The sequence below is a fragment of the Pithys albifrons genome, chromosome 5, assembly GCF_047495875.1.
Source record: "Pithys albifrons albifrons isolate INPA30051 chromosome 5, PitAlb_v1, whole genome shotgun sequence".
Taxonomy (NCBI): Eukaryota; Metazoa; Chordata; class Aves; order Passeriformes; family Thamnophilidae; genus Pithys; species Pithys albifrons.
The window spans coordinates 10,231,661-10,256,629 of NC_092462.1; positions in this window are offsets into that span (position 1 = coordinate 10,231,661).

A 24,969-nucleotide genomic window follows, 5' to 3' on the forward strand; every position below is an offset into this window, starting at 1 on the left:
AGAAGGTAAGAAAAATTAAATATTTTAGGGTCACAGGCAATATTTAAATTTTCCCACAGTTCATTGTGGTTTAGTTCTCTGTTTCAATAAGGGCATTTCTACTCTGGGGCCAACCCCAGAGAGATTTTTGGGTTTTCAGTTCAGCTAACAAACTCAAGCTCCTCCACTCACCACACAGCCTTACAGCCATGACACTCCTGCCCATTCTGTCCTGCAAAATCACACTTTCAAGGTCACTCCGGAGCATTCACGTCCCATGAGGCCAAGTTCCTGCATAAGTTGTTCAGCTTGCCAAACCTTGATAGACTCTTGATCTGAAATCTTGAAGCTATTTTCTTTGTTCAGCTAATGAACAGTATGGTGATGAATACACATAAGGCAAAATTGATCCACTTAATTCATCATTTGTACATATGTATGGATTTAAGCCCTTTTAAATGGATTCTGGGATTAAACACCTATACCTACATTCACAAGCTGTTCAGAAATACCTAAGGGCATTGTGGTAAGTTTTGTACCTTAATTTCTGAAATTAAAAGGCTGACCCCATGTTTAGCATTTGCAGCTTTTAAAAAACAAGGTGCATTTTGCTTGCTTGTTAATTACTGCCCATGAAGAGCTTTACTGCAGCTGTATGGCTTTGTTTCCTGGATGGGTCCCTGAAAGCTGCACCCAACCTTGTTGTGAGGAGAAAAAAAAAATCCAAGCTAGAACATTGTAGCTACAAACATAATCTAATATATTAAGAAAGGAAGAGTAGAATGCCAACCCTCACGGTGCAAATTTAATCACTAACTGCGTGAACCCTTAATACTAATTGTCTTTACAACAATCCTAAATGTCATACATTCAAGTGGCCTTTCCTGTATCACTGACCTTGCTCAGAAAGAGCAGTTTAAGTCAACTTTAAGCAAAGTCCTTATACTACAGGAAATAGAATTGAGGACGAAAGGCCATATCAAGTATCTCAGTTATCTGCCTTTTCTTTAGAAGATACCAAATTTCACCAAATCAATAGTGCCCTAGTGATTTTAAATTTTTCAGTTTACCAGACTTTCCCCCCTTCTTAAGTTGAAGAATTTAAACTTACCAAACTCAGATTTTGGTCTTGTTTTTTGATTCCCACAATTCTGCAGAAACTGACTGAAACTAGCTCATCTCAGTTGATGCATCATACCAGTTGCTTTCTATGACAACGAAAAATGTTTTGGTAGTACTGTACAGGTCAGGTCAGATATTGAAAAAATGAATGATTTTCATGATTTTCAACATTTGCTACTCAGAATGACATTACTGAAGTGGCAAAGACAAGGCAATTTCTAATCTATTAAACTGTTTCTCCCTGCTAACTAAAATCATTACCAGAGAATTTTAAAGAAATTTTTCCTTACAATCTACAGCTTTAACAGTCATGCAATGCAAAAGCTTGGACACCTGCTTCCCATCTAGGAAGTCAAACAGCTACTGTGTTAACAGCAGGTCAACATCAAACCTTAGAGTTTGTTTCTCAACCAACAGAGGATATTCAAGCATCTGGAGGAGATGCACATGACAGACAGGCTGAACCCACATCAAATGATTCCAGAGTTGTTATTTATATGTTCCACAAAGGCAACAGACATGACTGCTGTCTGAAGCATGCTTAATTGAGGAAAATGTTTTCATTTTAAACAGCATGAATGAAAAAATACAACACAGTTTTGGTAAATTGCTACTAGAACTATTTTCTCCTATACTATTTGTTCAGTTCCACATAGGAACTTTCTCTCCTGTGATCCAGGTCTATGTTTCTGTTTCTGACTGAAAACTTCATCTGCCATGGCTTGTTCTTCCTGCCAGGTCACTACACAAGAGTGGAAATGTGTCAGAGCCAAGATTCAACCCCAACAGATCCTCTTGGAAACTCGTTCATTGCTCAAGAATGAGTAGCTGCCCAGAAATAGCTTCTGAGATTTAATCTTACCAGTGTTTCAAGCAATACTGAGTGCTGTGCTAACTTTGCATCATCCCAGTTTCTCCATAGTCTCACCATAATTCAAGTACACATTTCAAGATTATTATCAAACAAGTCCTGAGTCAATACTTGTACAGTTCTTGAAAAACAAATTAGCAGAGTTTTGAGACCCCTTACCCCACCACTTCAGAAGCATCCACCTCGATGCTGCTGTTTGACAACATTTACACTGCTGGAATGGAAAGCCAGATCAACATCACATGATGACCATCTGACCTTTACTGCAAATACAGAATAGAGACTTTTCTTGATAAGGTCGACTTTCTTATCTCCAGTTTTATTCTCCCTCCAGCAACAGACCAATACTATTCCTGAGATGTCTCTCATTCCTAACATAATTAAAAAGATGTGTTGATTAACCTCAAGTATGTCAGCCACATGTTTCTCCTTGTACCTTTTTGCTGCCATGACAAATTTCTATTATCCTTACCTTCTGATTTGTATTAATTACCACCAACTTTTCTCTTTCTTCCATGTGATGTCCATTTTTTTTCTAATCGCTTTCAAGGTCTTCTTCTGAACCATACTAGTTTCTCAAAGTGGTACCCTTCCTCTCCCAAATTGTCAGTGAGAAGAGAGTTGACCACTCAGTAAAGGGCCATCAAGCAGTTTAAGGTATTTTCCTCACATGCCTTTCAAGTTTGCCACTTGGCTATGGAGTTTAGACCCAGCAGGTTCAGGTACCCCTGCCACACACCTTTCATGCACCAGCCAAACTCCATTCTACCCCAAGGTAAGAGCCATAGAAAGCGAAAAGGAGAAATTCCCTTATTATCCCAGTGGGCAACAGCACAAAGAAGAAGTCTCCTGGTTTCCAGCTGAAATCAGTTCACAGTTTATATCTACGAGTTTGTGCTGACAGTAGCCTCTCTTGCAGAAATTTACTCTCCTGACAGATTTATAGGAAACAATGATATCACCTCTGAATACTGCTAGGCTAAGCAAGCCATGTTCTTTCAGTTCTGGGATAGTCAGATCAGTCCTTTAATTATTTTCAGGTGTCTTTTTTGCACATGATTCACTGAGAGTTCATCTTTTCTGCCCTATATCTGAACAGCATCTGTGTGAGTTCTCCCCAATGCCCATCACCTCACCCCTCCAGAAATTGACATCTACCTTGGCTAAAGCAGTATTTATTTCTCCTACAGCCATCTCACCTTGGTTAGCCCAGAGCCATCCTATCATTCATTCACCTCCTTACCATTAGCCATCCGCAAATCATATTTTCTCGTCTTATTATAGGTGAACATGATATACAAGACATTAGGTATATTTGTGCTGTTGGAAATCTATCTGTTTTTTTTAATTCCAATCTTCAGTACCCTCCTCTTCTGCTTTGTGATATCTCAGTTCTCCTGCTAAGTCCCATATTTTTCTAATTTTACCACAAAAAGTGAATGTGCTGACAATGTCACCAATGCAAATTTGAGCAGGAGCCATCAAAGACCAATCCAAGATGGGAAAAACCCCTAGCAACCTTCCTCAAAGCTTTGTAGCCACACTGCCTTTCATCAGTGACACATAACTTCTTTTTTGCCCCCATGGCACTTCTATCAGCCCCTGTTGCTGTCTGTCTTCACTATCATTTCCCATGAGGGAAACCTGCTGGACACCCTGCACCAGCTAAATAGTGAACCTATCCTATTAAAAACAGGTGCCAATTTAGTCTGCCACAATTTGTCTTTAATAAATAAAGAATCAGCTTTGATCCCATTCAGCATTTTCATGCCATCTTCAATTACTTCTGTATCAACAGCTTAGACTGTTGTAATTGAGAACATTGTCATTTAAGCTGCTTACTACAGAACAGAAAACACAGACATTACATCTACTGCTATCCAATCATTCAGTACTAAGGCAGAAAAATAATCAAGTCACCTTTACCTAATCAACTATTTTCTATCAGGATAAAGTCAAATATATGATTGTCTTACCCTCAATGAATTGCCTGAGAATTATACCTTCATGCTCACTTAGAAATGCCTTTAATATTTTACCACTGCATGAAATAACCAATAGAATTAATCCCACTGGAACCTCTTGTAAGAATGAGGCTTTTGAGGACCTGTTGATCTCATTCTTTTGTGAGATTCTTGTGTATCCTGATTATCTGTGTAAGCCCTATAATGATACTTGAATCATCTGCTCCCTAACTAAAAGACCTCTGGAATATTTCTCTGGAGAAGTTCTTGGTAGTGCAAATATCCCAAATAGAAGGAAGGAAGGAAGCCACAGACGGATAAAGCAACATACCAATCTTCCTATTCTTTGCCTGAGACTTGCAGCTGTTAAGTTCAAAACAGATACTCACAAAAGTGTTCTAGGAATTATGGTTTTCAAAATATACAAGTGATATAGGACCAAGAGGAATTAGCAGAAAGGTAAAATGGAATGATGAGTAATATCATCACCTACCAAGGTAACATACGGCTTTTTTTTTTTTTGGCTTTTAATCAAAACCAAAAAGTTCAGAAACTGAAGTGTTACCAACCTATGCTATGGATGATCTTCACATTTTTAGCAATGAAACCAAGAATGTCCAAAACCACTCCCTCTAAACAGAAGACTTGCATTTCTTAAAAGAAAGTTGGGTTGTCTTAAGAGGAGAAACTGCAAAGCAACACAACAACCTTGGGCTTGAAGTAGGATTTGTGAATGTGCCTAAAGTGAAGGCTACACTCTTGTACCACCAAAGGTCTCATTTAGGCCCATATTTTCAGTTTAGTAGTTTGATTTGCCAAAATGCCTGATGAATGGAAAAAAAAAAAAAGAGATCTTTCTTTTCTAGCTCTCTCACTTGCAACAGTGGTTACTTTTTGCAGCTGATTGACTAGCCATGCCAGACTAACAGAATAACACAGTGAACATCAAAACCCACTAAGAATCATAAGAATACTGTTGGCTCCCAAGACAAGAAAGTAAGAGGAAGAGGTATCAAACAACAAAAGTCTAAGAATTAGGTAGAGCAGTAGAGATCATTGACTCCTCTCCAAGTTTTTCATTTGCCAGCTCTTTACAAATGGAGTTGGAGACACTGTTTGGATTTTTACTGAAGACAGCATCACAAAACTATCCAGAAGGGCAGTAACTATGCCAAACATATACCCCAGATCTCTTTGTAGTGCTTTATTTACAAGACCATGGTAGAAGAGAGAACCATCCACGGCCTAATACGCGCACACACGAGAATCTCCTGTTGGATTCCAAACTCAACATTTAGTAAGTTTACCTTGCACAGCTTTGCAATCTACATTCAAGTTCCCTTCATACCACTAAGGCAATGTGGACTTGAGCTCTTATATTCACTGCCTTCATTTTGACTTTTTCAGCAGTGGAGGTGGTGATCAGCTGTATCACCAAGGGTTTATTCACTTTTGTACCACTAAGGGTTTGCGAAGTACACAGGACTTCAATATATTTTATTTCTTTATTGCTAGGTGATTACAACATCAAAGACAGTCTCACACCTAAAAAAGCCTAAGCAATCAAGGTCAAAATTAAGTATACCACAGCATCCCGTGCCTTACGAGAGACATCTTTCAACTGCCTGCTCTCACACTGGTTTAAGATAGACCACCGAATTTCCATTACCAGTTTTCTCCCTCACAACTCCCCATGCCAAGAATTCATTGCATTTACACAGGTCAGAAATGCATCAGAGCTCATTATACAAATATTGATTTCAATAAGGAAATCAATAAGCATGAGGTAGCAGCATTTCCCAAATGTTTTCAAAAGGACTATAATTGAGACTCGGTCTTCAGTCTTGTGCAGGGACTGCTGATATCCAAACTTCTGCTCATGATTGCCATGCCCCATTTGGGCACTTGTGCAGCTTTTTAGGGGCTATGCTTGCTTCCTCACAAAATCTACCAGAATTCATGTCTCGTTTTGGTAAGAAGGTGCATCCTGTGAGAAGTGCCTGTTTAAGTCCCAATAACTCTACTTACTGGTAGATGAAGAGCAGTAATACTGGAATATACTTGAAATGTTTATTGGGCTATTTCAGTTCTCCCTCACAAGGCACTCATATTAAGGTAGATGCAAAGCCTGATATCTGTTTTGAACGACATGTCATGAAAATAAGATCCTTTGGGGAAAAAAAATCAGTAGAACTATACTGACTTAAGCCCAGCCACACCTCCAAATCTTAAATATGTTGTCATTCAGAGTCTCATGAGGAAACAGATATAAAGAGTACGAGCTTCCTCAAGTTATCCAGCATGCCAACATATTATTCTGAATAGAAGGTATCCTGTACAGAACAGTCACATTCTCATTAGAAGTATTAGGAAGTGATAAAAGCTAAGTACCCTTTCTGTACCTTGATTGCAGTATAGAAACTTGCACTTCACCTTCTTTTTATCACCATGGACATGTCATTTAGGCTGGGTTTGAGCAGAAAGAGGCAGTTAATCTCTGTGCTTCCAAGTTTGTTAGAAATGCACAGAGGTTTACTTATTGGAACTCTGAAATTCCTTAACAAATAAAGGATCACTGAGCCAAAAAAAAGCAAGAAAAGGATGTGCACGCTCATTAAATCTTCCAGCCCTCACAGCCCTTCACACACTATACAATCCAGGATTTATGTGTAAGATTTTAATGAAGATAATGTCGCTGAAAACACAAAGCTTTTTGCTACCCAGATGCTCCATGCTCTCTCCTCTGAGGGAATAGTATGGAAGCTGAGGGCACTAAGCAATTTTCTAGATCAAGGCTCCAGTATACACCAAAATACTAAGTGCATGTGATACTTGAATACTCTGGACATGTTTCTCTGAGGACTAACAAATGGCGGAAAAGCAGTTAATACCAACTTGTTGAGGGACAACTCAATCATTATTTATTCTCTCTGTAGATAAATACACAGAACACTTCCCAAAGGCTTTTTCAATATAACAATAATGTGATATTTGAGGACTATATTGTGATGGACCAGCATTGCTCCAGTGAGGATTCAAGTGGAGGGCATAGGTTAAAGAAAAATTGCTCTGCATGTTCTTTATATTTAACATCTGCTCTAATGAGCATTGACAGGATAAGTCTTTGGAAGATGTTTTACACATTTTCTTATTCAAACCTATCCAACATGGTGGAACCCCTTAGGAACATGCAATGTGTTAAGAGGAAAGGTTCAACATTCACACTGCGCTCAGGATGATGAACTAAACACTACCTCATTTAACACCTACAAGAGGATGGGTTGGGCAAGCTCTGCCCAAATCATATTCATTCCAACTTTATGTAGAAGTTGAGTAAGGAAGTGATGTGCCAGTCTTGCTGGTCCTAATATTTTTTTACAAGAAACATTTTTCATGTGCAAGTCACTCATGGCTCAGGAGGACAAGGTGGCGACAAAGACTTGTGTCCAAATCTCAAAACTGCATGACCAGAAAATTAATTAATCCCAATGGAATCTCTGTGTCTCACAGGCTGTATTTTTTCAGCGTTCAAGCTTTCCCATCTATATTGTGGACATAGTTTCATTGGCTAGAACATATTTTTAAATGAGACTATCAATTTTCCTAACCCCAAATCACCTGAAAACTTAGGCCCCACACTGACTTTCTGTGCAAAGGCTGAACTTCCTCACTACTGCAAAACTGCTGGAAATTAAGGTGTTCTATGCAAAGGCTTTGGCCCCTGTCCAATAATGGAGTTCAATGCAATAGTAACAATATCACTGGTCCTTTCCACTGTAAATATACTGGAATGTTGCTGCAAACCCAGCAATTTTGTCTACTGAACCCTTAACACTTGAACCAAATTATAATCAACGCAGGCATTATGCCCACAGACCCAGCCTGCAAACAACAGCAGCCTTAGGCTAACTCTTTGAGATTTATGACAGACCTATCTGTCTTCTACATGCATTTTATAGGCATTTGCAATAAATTAACTAGTGGAGGCCAGCTCAGTGGCACACAGACAGTATCATGCATAGCCAAGTAGTAGAACTGGGTATGTTGCAGGACTGGTCATGGCTCACTGAAATGATAAAGGCTGGAACTTCAACTGCACAACTAGCCATGAGTGGGGCAACCACATATCCCAGGGCAGCAATACCTGCTGGGGGCTCTCTGACTACACACTGATAATGCCGTGAAAGACATTTCTGTCATTAGCAGCCTCAGGAAATAAAGATGAGGAGCAACCCTAAAATCCTACATTAAGAACAGTGACATTATTCCCCCAAAGATCACTTTGTCTGGGTGTCCTAGTTCAGCTGGAGGGACCAGCTAACCCTGTGTGGTGGTGATCAAACCTGTGTATTCCACCCCCTCTATTCATTCCCCAAGGACAATGGGCCATTAGCAGCAGCTGCCCAGGGAGCCATTATCACTTCACACCCAGCCTGAGGGGGGCGGAGCTGCTAATGGGCCATCAACAGCTCAACAACCCCTGGCTCCCAGAGTTAATCACCCATTGTGTGAGTCCCCGCCCAGGGGGAGGGACTGAGTGCTCCCTGAGGGTACATAAGTGGTGGGTAAGAAGACCTCAGGACCTTCTCGTCGGATCCAGAGCAGCAGCAGGACCTCGACAGCAGGAGATCACCGCTCTCGCCCAGACCACAGCCCTCGCCTGCACCAACAGGTTTTTTTCTTTTCCTTTTGCTCTGGACTTGGGGGAGCCACAGGGGTCTCAGCAGAAGGGCAAACAAACCCCCTTGGGTTTGTGCCCCAGGACACTGGGTTATACTGCTGGGGTATTGTGAGTTGAAAGCAATTTCCCTTGTGTATCAGTGTTGTTATTGTAATATTATTATTAAATTTTAGCTCTGACTTATAATCTCTCTCGTGGTGAGTTCATTTCCCCTGCTGGTTCACCTTCAAACCAGCACACTGGGCAAGGTTATATGACTCAATTTAGGATTTGAAGCTTTTGTTTCAGTTTTGGTCATGTCAAGGTTGCAAAACAAAGTAACACTAACTTAATGTAAGGGATAATAAATATTTGGTTTGTAGGAAGGAAAGACTATTGAGTCTTGACTCAGGCCATAACCTACAGGTTTTTCCTTTCGAGTTCAACTTAAAAATAATGCTCCTAGGACAGATCTCATTGTTCAGACATGAAAATCCCAGCAAACAAAAATTTTGCTCAACTATGTAGAGCTACAGGAATTAATGCACTAAGGTTTTGTGTCTATTTCCTCTGTAATCTTGACAATTCAATGTAGTGTGTGTGTAATTTCTTCCACAGTTAAGAATACTGCTCCTACAGGAAAAACATGTAGCTTCATCATGATCTCCTAGGCCAACAGCACAGCAATCTTGTGGGGAGAAAGGATGACTAGGACAAGGTTCAATGTTGAAGTAATTAAATGAAGTAATATGGTTTTCTTCACTGTGTAACAACTGTGCTCTGAAATTGTCTTTAGAATAGTCTGCTACACATTACACAAACCTTCTATTTTCAGCCTTTCCGCTTTCCCTTATTCCTCCACATTATTTTTTTAATCCCCTTGCATTGGCCTCCAGAGCCTGTTTGGAGCAATATTGTGAAGCAAATGACCAGACATAATGACTTTCCAAGGTCCTTGTGATTCCTTATTAACATTCAGTTAGCATAAGTCCTGACTTTATTATTGACTACATTGAATACACAATACACTGACCTCTGCCATCTGCAACTAAATCTCTTCCTGCAGATCTATCAAAGTGATTTCATACACAGAGGAAGTAGGAGAAAACAAAGCAGTAGCTACTTATCTTTTTTTGTTCTGAGAAACTTTAACACTCTGTGGGAAAGACTGCTTCCCCTCATGGTGTTTTCAACCATTAGTATTCCATGCTTTTATTGCTGTTGCTAAACACTGAAGCGTTATCTCAAAAATTCAGGGAAGAGGGGAAGTACCATACAAAAACTCTCACGTTTAATTAAATCTTCGTAGAAGCAAAGTAGTGACAGAGAACCTCAGTGAAACTTTGTTTTAAATACATTTCTTCAAATTGGTTGCAGAAAAAAACATTTATGTTACTAAAATATTGAACCATCTTCAGGTACCAAGCAAGGCAGTACATGGGCCACAAGAAAGTGCATGACAACAAATAATATCTAATCCACAAAATATCTGGGGAAATTTTTTTCTACTTCTTATGTTCATGAAGTTGTTTTGTTTTGTTTTTTTTATTCCTAAAGGCAAGCTGGTGCACACAGAACAACACTTTAAGGAGTAAACAAGATCATTCCTGTGGTAAACTCAGGTGAAAACCACGTTTAAGCCATGTTAAAGAACTTGTTTTGAGCCACAGGTAAGCATTTCACATCACTAAATGCAGGAAAAACCTTCAGCTTAAGCAGCTGAGAACTCAGACATCAGAGCGCCAGAAGTGCACAGTCTAAAAGCTTTGAAGTGCAGACCTACCAAGGGTACTTTGCTGACATTTTATGAAGACACAGAATTTGGCAACGTTTTTTGCAAGAAAAGCTGGGAAAATACAGTCTCACAGATAGACTAACCTGTATGGGTTAATCTTCTGTTTTGAGCTCAGGAGGACAGAAGTCAACCCCCTGTGCTTGCTTCACTCACAAGCAATCCCTTCCAAGATCTGCAAAATCAGATATAGTGGATGTTAAGGACTCATCTCTTCTATCACCTCCTCAGGTAGCTACTCCTTGAAGACCTCATGTTCAAGTGAAGCCAAATCTTTGCCTCCAGGTGACACATGATGCTCGGGAATGAGGTCCCATTCTCCCCAGTCTTCTTAGAAACTCAGAAAAAGGAAAATAAAAAATCCTTTACAAATCTCTATTAACTATCCTGGAGGGGAAACTTGTATTTCATTGACTGTAGTTTATGCAAATAGGATCAGAGGAATTAACATATTGGAAGGAGCTGACATTTGTCCTGATATATTGAATCGTTAGCATGACAGAATCACTTAAGCTGGATCCACTAACATCAGGTTTCCTCTCATTATTGACCCCTGCAGAGTAGGCCTGACAAGTGGAACTGCTGCAAAGTTCATTAATAATGTGAAATAAATCAATTGTTCGGGAAATACTGAAAACGGATGACACTGAACTCAGACTTTTTGCAAATTCAGCACATACCTGTTTCCATCAAGGACACTGGTTATAACAACGTCCTTTTCTGACCTATATTCAAGAACGATGCTTTACTCCTAGGCAAGCTCACAGAGACACTGGGAATGGTGCCATTACTGGAATAATGCCCTTCCACTGGAAAATGAATAGCAATATTACCTTTTAGACAGCAACACAGATACCTGTAGAGATTTTAGCTTACTGATTGACACCCTCAGCATCAATTAGGGGCAGGATGCACACTCCAGTGCCAGGCTTTATTTTCATCTGAAGGTGCAGGGAAATACACCTTCTAACTGGCTGGCCAGGCTGCTTCCTCTAACATGGACACAGCCCAAGCCAACAAAAACACTTTCTGCCCTATAACCCTCAGAGGTAGAAAATCCTACGCTCAAGAAAAAGTTATAAGAAAAAGACATATTGAAGAGAAAGCTGAAAATCAAGTTCCCTTGCTGGTGTTACTACCAGAATTTAGAGGACCAAGTGCTATGACATTTCCTATTGTCCAATGAAAAACAAAAAGCAAGCAATAGATTTGATTAATGCTGCTTTTGGTGGCTCACAAAATGCCCATTAACAGATTGAGATTTTTATTAATATATTCATAGTTCAAGTTTAGTCCAGTTTTGGATAACTTTTTTCAGCCACTTTATGGAGATGTTTAATTTGCTCTGCAAGAGCACAAGCTGGTTGGATATATTTGATGCATGGTAATTAAAACAGAATGCATCTGAAAAAAGCTATTTGTACATGTCACATGGTGTTACTCAGCCTTGAATAAGGTTAGTTTAACTCAGGCAAAGTAGAAGAGTACAGAAAAATTGAAGTTATATGAGATCCTGGTTAGATGCAATGGCAGTACAGAGTCAGGAAACAATAAGAACTTAAGAACTCAAGCTTGTTCCTTTCCTTGCAAATTACATTACTTACTAAAAAACTTAATTCCTCAGAACAAGTTTAGGCATTTTTGGGTCTTTATAATCAATTTTCCTGTAATACATTTAAGATCAGTCTTAAAATCACTGGCATTTTTGCATAAGATTCAACTGTGGATCTTTTCATCAGAACACCCAATAACAACAATCATGTAAAGTTGACTGTGTAGGGATTGGGAAAAATGCTAGATTTGATCACGGGTAGCCATGAAAGAATTGCTTTTAAATTATATTTTAAAAATCAGTTTCCCCAATTATTCATGATGACAAATCAAGGCTATGTCCAAAACCTGCCCACCAACTAAACTTTTAGGTTTAGGATTGGACTGCATTCCTTTCCACCTTCTGAGCACCTATAGAGCTTGGAATGTGCCCTGAGCTGAGCTAGTACAATTCCTCTGCACAAAGTAATACACAAGCTGGGACAAAATAAACATGTGAAAAATATTAAGAAGTGCGTCTTAAAGTTTAACATAAACACCTTTTTCAGAAATCCAAATTTTAATTTAAACCATTCAGACTCCAAATGGTGTGTGCAGTGGACTCGCATCCACTAAGAAATTAGCACACTGGTGATCACGTTTTCAGTATTACACAGGGCTCTTGGGAAGCTCTGTTTGCTTGCCTTTTTTTTTTTTTTTTTTGAGCTGATCTTTTGCAAAGATTGGTCGTTGGAAACTGCTGCATCAGGAAGAGAGTTGCCAGCAGGTGGAGAGATGTAACTCCCCTTAAAGCAGCCCCTGTGAGAGGCATCTCGAGTGTCGGGTTCTGTGCTGGGCTCCCAGTACAAGACACATATCCACTTACTCAGGTGAACTCAGCAATGGTTCACACAGGTGAAAGGACAACTCACACCAGCGGAATCTGAGAGCTGGGAATGTTCAGCTGGGAAGAGGGGAAGGGTGAGAAGCAGGAGCCAGACTCCAAGTAGTGCCCCGTAACAGGACAAGAGGCGACTGGTACTAATGAAATAGAAGCAAATTTCTTATTAAGACAAGAAAAACAGTTTTAAACACAAGGGTGGTAAACAGTGTAACACCTTCTCCAGAGGACTGGTGAAGTCTCCACCTCTGCAGAGAGTGAAAACTCAGCTGGATGGGCAAAGCTGTTCTCTCTTACCCTGCTTGAGTAGGGGTTGGAGTGACCATTTCTAGAGATGCCTGCCAGCCTCATCCACTCTGATTTTATGTTAACAAATACAGCTCCTCAAAGCACATAACAAAGTTATTACATATCCTTTCCTGTATTTTCTATACTTGTCTTTCACCTCCAGTTTTTCACTTCCTAATTCTTTTGTACTTGTCTTTTACCTTCAGTTTTTCACTTTCTATTTTTTTTCTACTTGTCTTTCACCTCCAGTTTTTCACTTCCTTTCTTCCTGTCTAGTTTAGGTCTTCTTTGCCCCTTCTTTTCTTCTCATTCCTCCAGTTTCTCACAAATGAAAATGGATCTTTCAGTTTATGAAATTAAAACTTAGCTTCTATGCACAGGAGTATTGTCATAGATGTAAAATGAGCTAATTTGCTTATCCATCATGACACTGTCCTCCATGGTTACAAAAGTCTTGTAAATCCTCAGTCATAGTCTTACTCTAAACTCCAAGCATGGCAAATATTAACATTAGGAGAATTTGTGAATCAAGAAATGAAGTCACAACTTCACTACAGCTGACGCTAACTTGCATAATTCTAAAGCAAAGCTGAAAGGTGCATATGAACATCTACATTTGCCTCCCATGCAAATATAGCAAAGTGCTCACAAACCACAAATTTAAAAGGCACAATCCTTTTTTAGTTGAAAAAAATGGAGCCACTAGGAAGGCATCTCTCTTGTGCTCAAGGTCACACAAGCAGCTGATAGTAACACAGCCCAGGAGAAACCCAACTTCTGTAATCACTACGTAAAAAAACATTCTTTCCCCCACACCTTCCAGTTCTTAAGCATACTATTGCTATTTGAAGGAGTCTGCAAACAGGCCTGGAATCACATCATGACTGATGACTGCACTAGTAAACTAAAGAGTAAGGAAAGCGTTCTTTTGTGTACAATAGTTACTGCTCTTGGCCTTTTCTTCTAAAAACCTTACACTTGTCAAGGTTTAAATTATTGATTCTGTTATTCCTGTGCTAGCACTTTAATTTAGCATCCCCAAAAATTACAATTATGATACTGTCATGACTGTTGTGGTCTCTGTCATGGCCTCTCAGTCAGATTCTTTTCATTGGTTCATCATTCTTTACTCTATCGATTACTTCTGTCAACATCTTTCCTCCAGCTTGTACAGACCTGATGAGAACAGGTAGAACAAACACTGCAATGCAGAGTCAGCTCTTTGCTTGCAGATTTGAAAGGCAAGGCATTCCAGGAAGGTACATTGAGTGTTCAGCCAAGTGTATGAGCTTTTTCAGTATATTATATGGAGAACACCCAAGTATCTCACATCCCTTGTGATGAGCAGGACAGGAATGGGCAGCTAAAACTTATCTCTTATTGCCTTCTTGGTATTTTGATATTACATGCCTCAGGAATTTAAATTTGCATGCCTTTGTCACACACTGCTTCCTGAAACTTAATTATTTTAGAAAATAGAGACTTGAACTCCACATTCCTGGTGCATGAGTATTTCACTGACATGAGAAGGTAAGGCACATACAGAGGTTGAATTGAGCCCTTTGCACTTCTCTCTTCTGACACAATGTCATGAATAACAAAGGTCCAAATCTGTTTCAATTTTCTTTCTTCTCCATTTGGCCACTACTGAGGTGGAGATCCATAAACTACATCACTTTTCCTAGGTATCTGTTTTTTACATAAATTACCAAGTCAAACTGAACCATCACCAGTGTTCATGTATCATACCACTGATTTATGACCAAATTACATCCCTTTTTTTTTAACAAGGCCGCCTTCTTGTCATACCAAAGCTTGGAGCAACTATCTGAAGTGTTCTTTAAAACTCCAAAGTAAGTGTTGCAAAAGTTTTCTGCATACTCTGCTTTCAACCTCCTTATTTTGAAAGTATCACTGCAATGTATTCCCTTAGTAAGCAATTTAGGAAACACTTTTCTTTGCATCTGGAATCCGACACATGCAGTGGAAGGTCTGTTGAGCAATGCACCATCTTTTGCTTCAGAAACACTACCTGACTGTGGCCCTTCAGAAGCAGAGGTATTTGCTCCTGCTTTTTTGCCTCATTCAATTTGAACCACTGCAATGCCCTTTTTCCCCATCTTCCTAAACATACAATTAACAGACTATACCTGGCACCAAATGTTGCTGGTGGGATTCTGACTGGCACCAGATGGAGTAAGCATGTAATTCTACTTCTGTCTCCATCATCCACGGCTTGCCAGTCAAATTTCACATTATCTTCAAGGTGCTCTCCCTGACCTCTACAGCACTTTAAAGCCTTCAATCATGCTTTCTCACTGATGTGATAGGCTTTTATATTGTTTCATGCTGTGCTCCTGCAGTGCAGTGGTAGCTGCACTACAGAATTGGGCATGATAGAAGAGTCTGAATAGAAATAAGGGGACAACAGCAAAAGAAAATGTTTTCCTTTTCATTAAAAGATTTTAAAAGATAGTTTAAAAAAGGATTTTTCTATTAAAAATATGAAAAGCAACACAAACATTTGAGTATTTGCAGACTTCAACAGATAATCTTTAGTGTATGTCACATTCTTAAATGACTTAAAACTAAAAATAAATAACTAAATTAAATAAATAAATAATTTCTGAACTACAGCTGCATTATTCATATTTAAAAGATACAATCTGCTCTGGACCAACTGTATTTTGATTTTATGTGGATTTGTTTTAATTGTGGAAGCATTTCTACCAAAAAGTGAAAGCATATAGTACAGCACTACTTCCTGGACGCCACTCTTTCACTGAGTCCCTGGCTGAATGCCTCAGGGATGCTGCCATCCAACATGTGCCAAGGCAGGAGATTCATTCTTTCCGTTTTAATTGCTTGAATTTATCAATTGGATCATTAGGATGCATGGTGGAGTTAAAAAAACCTGTAGGCATCTCAAAACCAACAGTGGAAATAGGTAGAATTTGAGATTTTGTAAGCTCATTGGAGCCCTCAGCTACCCAGGGTGTAGCAGTTCAGCAATGTCAATGCACAACATGGTGCTGACAACAGTCACGTGTCAAAGCCTACATGAAAAGCTCAGGATTGCTGTACCAGAAAGCAATGCAGTTGTATCACAACAGCATCTCATTTTGTCCAAAACTGAATCTGTATCTCAGTCAGGATTGCTTGGTTCTCTGTTCAGAGGAGAGACTCCCTTTCCAATCAATGTACAACAAGTGCACTGAGGGAAGAGAAAATAGGAGGAGGTAGGGAATGAGTAAGGAAAGCATTTGCCATCAGTGCCTCGTTTCAACTGAAATAAACTCTGGTCTCACCACACCTCAACATCACTAATTGAAGTAGCTGTCTGTCTAGTAACCAGATTTCTCCAACAAAGAGTAATTATTTTCCTTCTACAGCTTGTGTAACTGAGGTTCAGAGAAGGTCCCACAGCAAAAGAACAATACCAACGGAAACCAAATTAAGAGCTCTGCATCTTAAGCTGGTCCTTAACCGAGTAGGCCCTGTTGTCTTTCCTCACACTTACCAAAGTGTTGTGGCTGTGCAATTACAATGAGAAAGTATCATGCCCAAGGCCCAAAGTATCAGCTATAAGAGAATAGGGGCAAGAAGGCTAGCAAAGCTTCCAGTGGCTTGTGTTAACTTGGGAAGTCTCTCTAAAGGTCCTCTAGTTAACTAGAGTCCACAGTGGTGTAGAGGTTGTCAAGTTCAGTGGGACTTAGACATTCTAACACAAGGGCTTCCAGGGGCTTTGAGGCTTCCATACAGCCACAGTTTATGGAACAATCAAATAAACTCCTGTCAGCTTTGGTAAGGATTTGTGCTGTTATGAACCTCAGAAACTGGCCCAAGTTGTTTGGGTTTTTTCAACCATGTAATGAAGACAAAACAGCTGCCACAATTGTAACAGCTGTCAGAGTGTTTCAACAACAGAAGACAATTGAGAACAACCTGGCCGGGGTTAGGGTGAGTGTTCCAGACACTCAGGGGCTGCCTGCTGCTTACACACAAATTATAGTGGCAACTATCCCTGACCTGCTTGATAACATAGATTGGCCAGGTCCAGAATGGCATAAAGCACCAACAGGATTCTGCATGTGAGCATAACTCCCTGTGGGTCTCTTTCAAAAGGGGTTAAATAAACACTCCTTATCTCATCTTTTCTGTATCTCTAAATTAGTCAATGCGGGTCATTATGCTACTGCAAAAGTGGGAATCACTTTTGCTAACCAGCTTTACTATAACCCATAGAGCCCATCTTACATAACAGAAGGTGCAGTTTGCTCCCATTTCCCCCTCACTGCATTTTTTAACTAGTAAACTAGTATTTTTGAGCTTGTTAGTAAAGTCAGTTTTAATGCCATAAACCATGTTCATAATTACAACCACTATTTCAGAAGCAGCAAGAGAAAAGAGGTAAACCCTGACTTTTTACTGGGTAAAACCACTAGTGCAACATAGTGTGAGATGAACAGCATGGTACAGAACTGACCAAAGAAACTCCAAACAGAACTTTGTTCTGTAGGAAGGAAGCAAGCATGAATATGGTCCAGGTCTTCCATGCAGTGTAGGGCCAAAGAGCATCTTTCAGCATCCCTCACATAAAATCTTCTCAAAGTTGCTGATAAGGTCTCAACTCCTCCAGAATTAGTTCCATTAAGACTACCGTGACAGACAGGTTGCTGCCCTGTGGCAGCTCCACTACCCTGGATCTGGCTTTACAGCAGTTAGAAACACATGAAGGAGTAGAAAAAGTCAAGAAGGCAAAACAGGAAGTTTCAGTAGATGGAGTTAAAATTCTCTCCAGTTATCTGGAGCAAATTTCACAGCTACAGATCAATTAATTCCAGCTTATGCCATTTGAAGGAAACTTTCAATTGCCCCAAAGCTACAAACACAGAAATGGTTGAGGCATTAGACTGGAGCAAGCCCCACTGGAAAATGCTACACAAAAATAAGCAGGCAGTGTATTCAAAAACAAAACGTTGTGTGCTGAGAAACTGGTGTTCAAGCATCTGAGAAAGCTGCCCTTACTTCATGTCCAGGTAAACATACCAGTGAATATAGATAACAGCATCCTCAAAAAGCTGCCATGAGGATACACAGCTTTATTAAGTCAGGACAGTCAGAATTAGCATGGAAATAAATCCAATGTCCCTAGATTGAATTGTTTCCTGCGCTTCTTTACCTCACTGTCTATGACCCCCTCTACCCATGTTACCACAGGAAGCCCCTCATCCTGTATCCTTGCCTTTATGCTTCTATTTACAACTGCATCTTCTCAACCATTCTGCAGGAAAGTTTGCTTTTCACACACAGGTGGCTCTCTGCCTATCTTTACCTGGCAGACTTTATTATCAGTTAAACCCAAAAAGACAAATTCATCCTTTGTGCTGATGCAATTGACTTGTCATCTACTTTTACAGCTAATTAGCTCTTTAGTAGATGATGTTGGGTGTCAGAGGTCATCTGATAGCTGATCCTGCTAAACTGACCGTAAATATTTCTTTCCAATTGTACATGATTGCCTCTTACTGCTACGTTCTCTCTCAAATTAACATGGCACATTTAACCTGCTTATTCAGAAGGAAGAGTATTAAGCCTGGATTAAAAAAATTACTGTTTCATAAGGCACTAGCACTCAGAACCAAATCTTTCACTGAAGACCTGACTAGTAGGTGAGGATGCTGACGATATCTAATTAGACTCTGATAACAGCAGTCCTGAGCCATGTTTTCTCTTGACATTTACAGCTTTCAATATCAATGGACTTTGTATTGTGCATTACAGGTATTAAATGTATGTTATTAATCAGTAAGTGCCTATGCCCAGGGGATACCCACAGGACATGGTACAAAATTAAAAGTCTCCACCCCAAAAGCAGCAGTGAGATGCAATTCTCTTTCACTGCAGGGCAGCTCAGGAAAAATGGTTTCAACACAGCTGTTCAACTGAACCATTTATTTACACTTGTGTCTTAGCAGAAATTAATATGGAAGATGAGATTCGGAGGCACCAACTCCTGGCTACCAGTCCTGACTCAGTCCTCTGTTTGCTCATCACAGACATAAGCAGATACATCCATCAATTTGTATTAATGTTTAAATGACAAAGTTTCTTCTCTTCATAAACAGAAGTACTTTTACAACAAGATTATACACACATATAAACTATACATAAAACCTCAGTAGAAAATACTGTTTAACTTTGTATATGAAGTTTTTTCTCTTGCGCAGCAAGCAAAGAAAATATCACTTGATACTTATTGTTAACAGTAAAACAAAGGACAGAGTTTTATTGCTATTAAAAAATATGCTTCCTTTTTCAGGACATGGAAAATTTCATAAAACTGAGTTTACTAAATCTAAAGAACCTGAACAAGCACACAGTTTTAGGAAAAAAACCCAAACATATGAAGGTAAAATACTTAACTGGTAAAATGGACCAAAGCAACAATGACAGTTTACACCAAAGATGTTTCCTACATTTTTTGCTTATTCTATTCTAACAGTATCCAGTGAGGATGAAGAGAATACCTCATTTAGGGCCCTTGCCTAGGACATGGTACCCAGAGCGGGGCTTTTGCTGCCTCTTCCCACTGAGAGCAGGCTCATTCACTCACCTTCATTTCACACATATGCATTTTTCCAGGATGAAACATGAAGGCTGTATGTGCTCTATAGCAAACATATGTCTTCAGTTGAGGAGAAGGATGCTTTTCTACATCTGTCTGTGAGCTACCAGCACAACTCCAAGAGGTGGCTCTGGTATTTTGGCAGCTGAGGGCAACCAAGGATGCCTTGTCATCAGCAATTGTTTTGTTTCCTGAGAAACTACCTTTTACATCCTTGCCTTTAACAGCAGCACCACAGGGGTTTCTACACAGCAAGAAGCACTTCCAGGGAGCTGTTGGTGCAGCACTGCTGGAAGGCACAAATGAGCACCCTCAGGCTACCCCTGGACAGCACAAGGGGGCAAGGCAGGACCAGGGAGCCCTTTGAAGCAACAGGAGCCCCCGAGGGCCAGAGAGGCTCTTCAGGGTGGGTAAGGCTTGCTCCCACACAGGTTATTCCAGCACAGCACGACCATGCAGCACCATCACAGCTGCATCTTGCTGTGAGAGACTCTTTACCCCAGCCCAATCAAGGGGAGCTATGAGCATAAAGAGCAGGGGATGGTACCGTGGCTCCACAAGCTGTGCTGAGCAGCAGCTTTCATTTAATCAAATGTTATCTCCAGAAACCACAGCTACAGCTGAGGCCTCTAAGAAACACAGCTTCTCCTGGGAGCTCTTTCCCATGCTTCAGTGAGAACATCAGAATACTTGCCTGGGTGATGTGCCAGCACTTTGGATTTGTACCTGGCATCTCAGTGAGTGAAAAGCCTCAGCCTGCAGGGTGAGGGAGAAGCACCTCCACTGTGCAATACCCAGCTCTCCATGACCATCAAGAGCTCTCTCCTGGAAACCTCTCCTGTGTACACTGTGTGGATAGTTTTAGAATAATAAAAAGCATGTTCAAGAGAACACAATGAGTAAAAAAATTCAAAATTACAGTCATACATGCAAAAGACAAAGAAGGGAGCACATCTAAGACACACTGCATGAGCTATGGGATGCTGTTTCTAGCAGTTTGAGGGAGTCAAGTTCTTTACATCAAAAACCCTCCAGGCCCTCTTTTATGCCAGTGGATAATATAAACACAAGAAACCCAAACCATAACACATCTTTTCAAGTCTTTTTTGGGCTATTTCCTAATTTCAATGTATTATCAACAGTGTTTAGTAAAAACTATTTTATTTTCCTGTAAAAACATAATAAAAAATGGTTTGTCATGTGATTTTAGTTTGTCTAGAGCTTCAGCAAGTCACTGACCAAAATGACTGCCAGAATTCCAACTCAGAAATTTAAGAATATATTTTTTTAAAAAAATCTTTACATTATTAAGAGACAACTGTCTTCTTTTCTAAGTATATATTCAGATCACCTTGTCTTTGAGCAAAGGGAACATTTCACACCTCCCTCACCCTCAAACAAGCCATGCAATCTCTCCATGGCACAGCATGCACTCAGAAGCTGGGGTGCTCATGTTCCTTTCCTGTGAGTCAACTTTGGATAAACTGCTTTAGTTCAAGGACCATCTCTTCCAACTGGCCTGGCCAAGAGCGTTCTGCTGCTAACCATGTAATTTTAAGGTGCATTTCATATTTCACTGAAGACACAACTATTTTCCCTCTCTTGTTATTGTGTGTGTGTGAGAATGGAAATTACAGATTATCTTGTGCATTGTTGCCCCATTTTTCTGCTGCAGTCAAATAGTAACCAAAATTCTGAAGAGGCAATGATAATTTTTCCCTTAATTTGATGCTCCAGCTGCCGGGCAGCATATAAATGTGAAAAGGAAAAGGACAGCTAATTTTTCAATAATATTTTGGAAACATCATCACCGTGTCATACTAGCAATATATTGCTGGTTCACACGTAAAGAGCTTTGGAAAACCTGCTATCAAGGATAAATTACTGAAATTAAAAAATTTATAAAGTAAAGGAGATTTGTTTCTGTCACTTACTAGAAGAAAAAACTTAAGCACAATTTTTTAGCTTCAAACACCATGCATCCAGAACACTCACAGTTTTATACAAGTACTGCTTTAATATTAAATATTTCTGGCATTCAGAACTGCCTTCAGTGGCAATAGCTTGAAAATAATTTTGCTATTCTTTCTGTATTAAGAAATCAATGCCCTTTTTTATCATTTATCTATCCAAGGACCCTCCTAATTTATTATCAGTTCATTAATGTACTGCCTACTACCTTTCAAGATCATTAAAGAAGTTAAATAATATCTTAAACCTTCTTCCTCAGCATTTTGTCCCTTCGAGCTGCATTGTATATACATGATTAAATGCACCTTACTGTTTCAAGTTTGATCATACCTGACCTCTTCTCATTTTTTTTAAGGGGAAAAGATTCCAATTTCCAACCTTATAATTTTAACCATTACTAATCATTTCTTCTAGAGATCAGTCATCCTCTATTTATCAAGGCCTATGTCTTCTCTTCCTTTCAAGCAGAAGGAGGCTGCAAGACATTTCTAAGACTTCACCAGAATGGATGCCAGAGCCTCTCCAGACTAAGTTTCCCTGGGTACTTTTGTGTTCTGCTTCAGTAGCCACCTGGGCAAAACAAAACAAGGCCCAGTCAGTAGAATCGTCTCTCCAGAGAGGTGATCCAACTGTCTTCCTTCATCATCACTGGATCCTCTGTATTTCAGTCACCTGTATCACTGGTCCTCAGCCATGGGCACGCATTGTCTACTAGACAAGGTACTTCAGAGGTGCTCCCCGTGTGTTAGTCCCCTCTGCCAGCTAAGCCAATGGATCTGTTTGTCTAGTTCTGTGTGGTGATTAGCATGTGATGCACTGGCTTCTCCTCACACACATTTGTGTCAATGCTGTATAATTACTGTTTCTACTGTTAAGGGATTTTTGTTTTTATTGATACAGAACACAAATTATTGAGCCATACTGACACCAAAGTAATTTCTGCGCTTTCCACATTCCTGAGGCTGCCTTTTCAAACAGTTTGTCATTCACAAACAGAATGATTTCTATGTGCAGTCCTAAAACAAAGAAAGCCTCTTGCTTTGTATCAGCAAGACTTTCATTCAGTCAAGGGATGGAGGCCTTTGGCTTAAATTAGGAATTACTTCAATGAGGAATGATATGCCAATTCTGACAGCTATGGATAGCCTATATTAGTTTATCACTAATAATCTACAGCAGTATGACTGTCACAGCTGATTGTTTCACCTAACTTAATTAACACACCACAGATCTAACTTCTTCCATTTTCTTTCCAGTCATTCAATGCATGTGAGACTTCTCTGCAGACAGTCTATCCCAAATCACCAGTAGAGTTCATTATAACATATCAGGCTATTTTCTGACATTTCTCAGAATAAAGCTGTGATTTAATGCCAGACAAAAGACTAAATGCTCAGCTCTGAGGATCAGGTTCAGTCAGTGTTCAAAGGAGAGCGTTTTAGTGAATGAGATGCTGTAAAGCCAAAGAACACCTTCCCAAGAGCTGGCTGCTGCCAGGACAGAATGCCAGTTTCTTGAACAATACAAATGCCCTGTTCTCATTTCTACCCTGTACCACACAATCTGTTTTTATTAATTCTCCCTGTCTGCCTGGCAAGACAGCAGGAAAAAGGACAAACTCATGTTCTGACAAACAAACCTCAGCAATCCTCAGTTCTAACTCATAGGCTATCTAGAAAAGATGAAAGGTAACAATTGTAAAGCACGTCAGGTCAAGATGAAGGCTAAGGGAAATCACTGACACTCTCTGCTGGAAGGGACTTCATTCCAGGCACTAAACCAACTGTTGTTGATACAAATAGCTGGAGGGCAGTGTTAGTTAAGTTAGAGGTAACTGTCCTGTTGAGATGACTTTGGCTTGTCCTACCTTTGCAGAGTAACATTTTCAGATGGTACCTCCTGTCCTAGGGACTAACTCTGTATCTGTCAAGATAAATGCCAAGGCATCAACTTCTGTAACACAGGGTAAGGCAGAAGTCAAGACTTACTGAGAAATAAAGCAAGCAATAAATAGCCATGGCAGAGGACTGACTCTACAAGCAGGTGTTACAAAAGTCACTCTGAGCTAAAAGAAATGCCGTATTTAAGATCAGTTACTACTTCAATTGAATGAGGTCAGTGATCACACAGTATCAGTCAAGATGCCAAATTATGTCACTTCCTATAATGCTCTCCAACTTTTTTTTTAACAATACTTGGCTAGACAAAACTACATCATTAACTAATTGGTATGATGTATTCCTTTAACACTCATGCTTCTGTGCTTGGTAGAGTACTCATAGTACTACAGACATTTATAACAGGAGTAAGTTGGATCTAAATTTGATCTAAATATAATTTAGAGATTTATAACTGAATTAAAAACCTTATCAATGGGAAATTTGTGAACTGTGATGTGATTATTTTTAAGGTAAACAAGCCTTATTTTCCTATTTTGTGTACACATTCACTCATACACTTGAATTATAGTACTTCATACAAACTAAGGACTCCAACAAGGCACAGCCCTTCATTGCATACTGAAGACTGGCAAGCACACCCTTTTGCATGGTTACTGTCCAGGGAAGGGGTTGCAATACAGCTGTTTCAAACATTTCACTGTTCTTCAAAAAGTCACCTGCTACTCAGCTACCTTAATGCACTCAAACCAGTTACTATCACCTCACAGCCATGAGGACTGGCTACACCAGCCTGTCTGCCAGGAGTGCCATGCCTAGCGTTTGCCTTTTCCCCTTGAGGAGTAGCTTGCTCTTAAGAAGAGGACATCATCCTTCTGAGTGCATCTTGGTGCAGATATCTGAGAATTGGAGCTGTTGCCAGCATCACAGGTTATTTTTCATGTCAGCCTTCTACGAATTCTCTAACAAGAAATTTGATGAGGAAGGAACACATTGCTTGTTCTTGGTTTCATATAAAGCAGAATTACACTAAAAAGAGACAAAGGCTGCTAAAGGCAGATTTTCCATCATTTTCCTTTCTCTCAGCTCGCTGATGCCTAACATCAAACTTGGAATTCTGGCCTGCCTTCTCCACATCTGCTGTGCATTGATTTTCAAAGCCATGATGGCACAGAAAAGACAGACAGAGGTATAATGGGAGGAGAGCAGCTCTGAACATTAGATTGTTTTTACTACTGTGTAACCAAATATATGGGGGCTAAATCAGTGTGATTTGACTGAGAATCTGAGCAGTGCTGCTGAAACATCAGCTCCTATAAATAGAAGGCAAGATGCTTTGAGATACTGATGGGTACAAGGAAAGCA